The sequence below is a fragment of the Adiantum capillus-veneris genome, chromosome 25 (assembly GCF_014529385.1).
Source record: "Adiantum capillus-veneris isolate H3 chromosome 25, ASM1452938v2, whole genome shotgun sequence".
Lineage (NCBI taxonomy): Eukaryota > Viridiplantae > Streptophyta > Polypodiopsida > Polypodiales > Pteridaceae > Adiantum > Adiantum capillus-veneris.
The window spans coordinates 43,663,537-43,668,175 of record NC_140955.1 but is presented as its reverse complement, the minus strand read 5'-3'; positions in this window follow the sequence as shown (position 1 = coordinate 43,668,175).

Here is a 4,639-nt window from a genome sequence, read left to right as displayed (position 1 = left end):
TGTATTCAGTTTCTTTTTAGCACTATTTACTTTCCTCTTTAATGTGTGCTAGGAGCATCACATTAGCCATAAGTATTGGCAAGGATGATCATGGATACACAGGTTTGGATCTGTTTTTGCTTAACGCATGCACACTAGGTGTTATGGGACCTAGTGTTTAGCAAAGGCTGATTTGGAGCGGCATGCATATTCATCACCATAGTTGTCTATGAATCAATTTGCACTCTATGTGTAGTATCTCTGAGATTATATTTGGATCTTCCACTCACCAATAGAGGTCATGGCTCGGTCTGGGTGCTTGTGGATTTTTCACGTTAACCAAGATGGTTATTCATGACATTGTCATTTTCTTAGCAAGGTTGTACGACATTGTGATCCCTATTTCCCAATCATTTGGAAGACTGTCTATAAACCATGGGGAATCCCAGACACCTCACTACTATTAGTATCCAAGGGGATAGGCAGATTATAACAATTATGCTATTGTTAGTATCCAAGGGGGTAGACAAATTACAAAGTGTAATCTTGTGCTACAGGATATGCAAAGTGCGTACGTTCACACCAAGCAATCCAATTAGCAAGAATGTATCACTCTAGTTGGAGTTTGCTTACAATAAGGTAAAGCATGTTTGTGACTCAGTTTAATCCCTTCATGTTTATGCCACGTTCTCAACCTTGAGCACTAGTTATGGTGGGGTTGTCTATTGATGAAAATTGAGAACAAGTCCAGGACTTATATTTTGTTGTAAAGTTACGTTAGTCGGTTACTCTTTTGGGTACATTTTGGTTGTGAACTCGTTTAGCATGTTCATAAATGCGTTCTAAATGGAGTCTACACACTACATTGGATACAATCCGGTATCACATGATGGTTGCAAATGGACAACAATGTGTAAAATCAAGACGTTAATCTTGGTTTCATTGAACCTCCTACTAAACCATGTTCTGGTCAAGAAAACAGCTGGATCCATGAAGGATACCACTGTGAAAAACATTACTGTATCACCACTCTTGTTTTCGAGGACGAAAACACCTTTCCAAGGGGAGAATAATGTCATGCCAAGGGCATAAAGCCTGGTGGTCAAAGACCAGGCCCAAGGGCCGACTGCTAGTGTGGATAGGGAATGAGGCCCATGAGGCTTTATAAAGGGAGGTTGGGAGGATCATTCCAGGTAGTCCCACCAGGGGCATTTCAATTGATGATAATGAGAAAGAGGACAATGGTTATCCTATCAACCCTTTTGATGATATTGAGGACACATGTATGCATTTAGATTGCCGTGCAGCTAGGGGACTAATGGAGGATGACTACAAGGATATAACGGATGATTAGGAAGTGTAATCTTGAATGTAACATAGATAATCATGTAGGCTATTAATCATTCATGATATACAAGTTTGAAAGAAATGTATGGTTGTTTATGAGCCCCTCTCTTTAAAGTTCAATGTATGGACTCCTCTCTCTCTCTCTCTCTCTCTCTCTCTCTCTCTCAAGATCTTTTAGTTTAATGTGAACAAATCTAAATGTCTATTGCATAAAACATGGCTCTAATTAATCTAATCATACATTATTCACATGACAAAATCATGAGAGTTTTCTATTTAAACAAACAAATAATTTTTATTTGAATGTACCAACTTAGTACCTTGGTACTCTAGTGATTGTTACAACCTAGTATCTTTAGTACTATGATTTCATAAAACATATCTTTTTTTATTATATATATATAATCTAAGAACTCTATCTATAACCTAATATAACAATCTATAACTATATTAAAACTATAAAATATATGTCCAAATATTTGGTCGTTTATGAAAAAAGTTTGGACCGTTGGTTGCACCATTTTGTTTTTTTGTTTAAAACCAATTCTTGTAGTTATTTAAGCGTGTATTTTTTTGGCTACTTAAACGTGACAATTGGTGCAACAATTCCTTTTTTTCTAATTTTGGTGCATGCCTCCTCTCTCTTGCCAAGATTTTTATCTCTCTTCTCTCTCTCCTTTTTGCGTGGCTATGCATTGCGACAAACTAGGCCATCTCTTATAGTGAGCTCTGCCGGTATCAATATCTAACATGTGTGAAGACACCTTGATCTATCTAATTGCCATCTATGCACTCTAGGACATAAGTACATCCATGCATCCTGGTCTTTGTATGAAACCATCCTCCAAGATGCGTAGGAAATGCTCGCTATAGTATAGCATCTTTGGAGGAAGAGGTTGTGTGGGTGTGATCCATGTTTGATGTATAGCTACCATAAATACTGTTTGAGGACCCGATTTCTCTTAATGTGTGAGAGATGGATAGAGGGGGAGTTGGTATCATATTGGAAGGGTGGCAGATGCTCAATGTCCAATCTATGTGTCCTTAACTGCTTTGTCACCTGTGAGTATCATGATCTGTTGTCTCTAGTCTCTAATAGTTGTCATAATGCCTCAAAATTTCTACATGAAAGCCAGTCTGGTGGGAGATTTCTCATCATCTAAATAAATCATATCATCTAAAAGAAGGACTCTACTAGCATAGGTTGAGCTGCTAGCTATGCTCTTATAATGTCATTTGGCGTCGAGGGTTTGTTGCGCATCATGTGTGATACCATAATGATTTATGGCTGCTCTAACTATTTCCACCATGAATTAGTAAGTCCTTGTGCCCAAATAGCTGCTACATAGATCATAGCAGGAGTGACTAAGGTGTCAAAAAGCCACCCCTTTGTGCGAGGCTCCTAGAAGTGTGCTTGATTACATTGACACTCCCACATTGCTAATGTTGCATAATGAATCTATCTTTAAATACATTGGTCATGGAGAAACACGAGATGGCTCTAGAAAAAGTGACACCTAAATAAACATATGAGTTGACTACCTCCACTCGGCCACCTTCTAGGGTGATGATAACTTTGCTTTTGATTTGTTTAAATATGTGGCAAATCATGACCTTCATTTTTCCAAGGTTTACAGTAAGACCTCTATCCGTGCAAAACTCATCCAAAGCTAATAGGTGTTGTTGAAGACCTTCTTGTGACTCAGAGACTAGAATAATATCATTAGCATAAAGCATAATATGGACTAGAGTACTTGAAATTTCCACACTATCCCTGTTTTCATGGAGGATGTAGTATCTACCTCATTGATGTATAACCCAAATAGTGTCATTTTCATGGAGGATGTAGTATCTACCTCATTGATGTATAACCCAAATAGTGTCATTTTCATGGAGGATGTAGTATCTACCTCATTGATGTATAACCCAAATAGTGTCAGGGAAAGTGGGCATCCTTGTTTCACACTAATGGTGCTAATGATGGGTAGTGATAGACCTCCAGGGTATTGCATCTATTTTGCCACCTGCTCATAAATAGCATAGATACCCCATATCATCTCTGATGGGACTCCAAGGCCTCCAAGATATTGGAAAAGTCTCTCATGGGATTGTGTCCAAAGCTTCGTGGAAATTCACAAAGCAGCAATGTAACCTCTTCTTCCTTCCCTGTCCTGATCAATTAGGCACTACAAAATGAAAATTTGATTAATGGTGGAGAACGCCCGTCTAAAACAAGCCTGCCTTGAGGTGCATAGCCCCTCCTATTTTGTATATGCACTAAGATCCATCTGTATTAGTGCCCCATAAAGTTTGGCCAAGGTGTGGCCAATCATTATAGTTGTAGTTCTTGGGATCAAACACATCTCCGGCTTTGTGGATAGCTACAATTGTGTGCATGGTCCATTCCTTTAGTAAGCCCTCTGCAAGTCCCCTATTAAAGATGTGTGAAATGAGAGGGGCTAAATTGTCACATGCATAAATAAGATGCTCACTATGTATGCATGTGCGGTATGTGGCTCATCCATGATATAGACATCAAATGGCCCTCTCCACCATCAATGTAGGGAAAAAGGTATAGGTATTTGGACGTGACTCTAGAGGTTTCATGATGGGTGGCTGCTCGAATATCTGGTAGAGATTCTCTACATAGGTATGCCATTGTTGAGGATCCTTAATGGGGTAGGGGACAAGGCTCCTTGAGTTGGCATCATCCTGTGGGGGCAGCCTCTTTGCTCGTAAATAAGTGGTAGAGCTATCTCCTAGGCCTCCTCAAACTCCCTCTTTTTATGGCAGTTAATAGATCTTATCTGTCTACTAGACATGAACTAATTAATCTCTCCCATCGCTCATTCTGTAGAAAGGCACCTATAGAGCTCTCTACAATACTCATCATACCATCTATCTAGGGCAAAGTCCTAGAGGGTGAAGTATCTCCTGTGTATGTGTGATGGGGAAAGGTGGTAAGGACCGTTGTATGTAAAATGGAGGATACCTAACTTGTAAGTGTCTTGAGAGGTGCTATAGGGTACAGCTAGTAAACGCTCTCATAAACTTAGTGATTACAGATATCAACCAAATTGTGTGTGAAGTAGATAGTGGCGTGGGGTGTATGGGTTGGAGGGGCTGTGCATGTAGGTGACATATTGGTAAAGGACAGGGAGATTTGTGTACAATCTGCACAAATGGGGAGACGAGAGATGGTGAAAGAGGTGATGAGACATGTAGCCTCCCTAGAGCCAAGTATATAATCCACTATGCTACCTCCATTTGGGATAGCTAGTGGTACGCAGGTCAATCCCCCTAAATGGGGTCA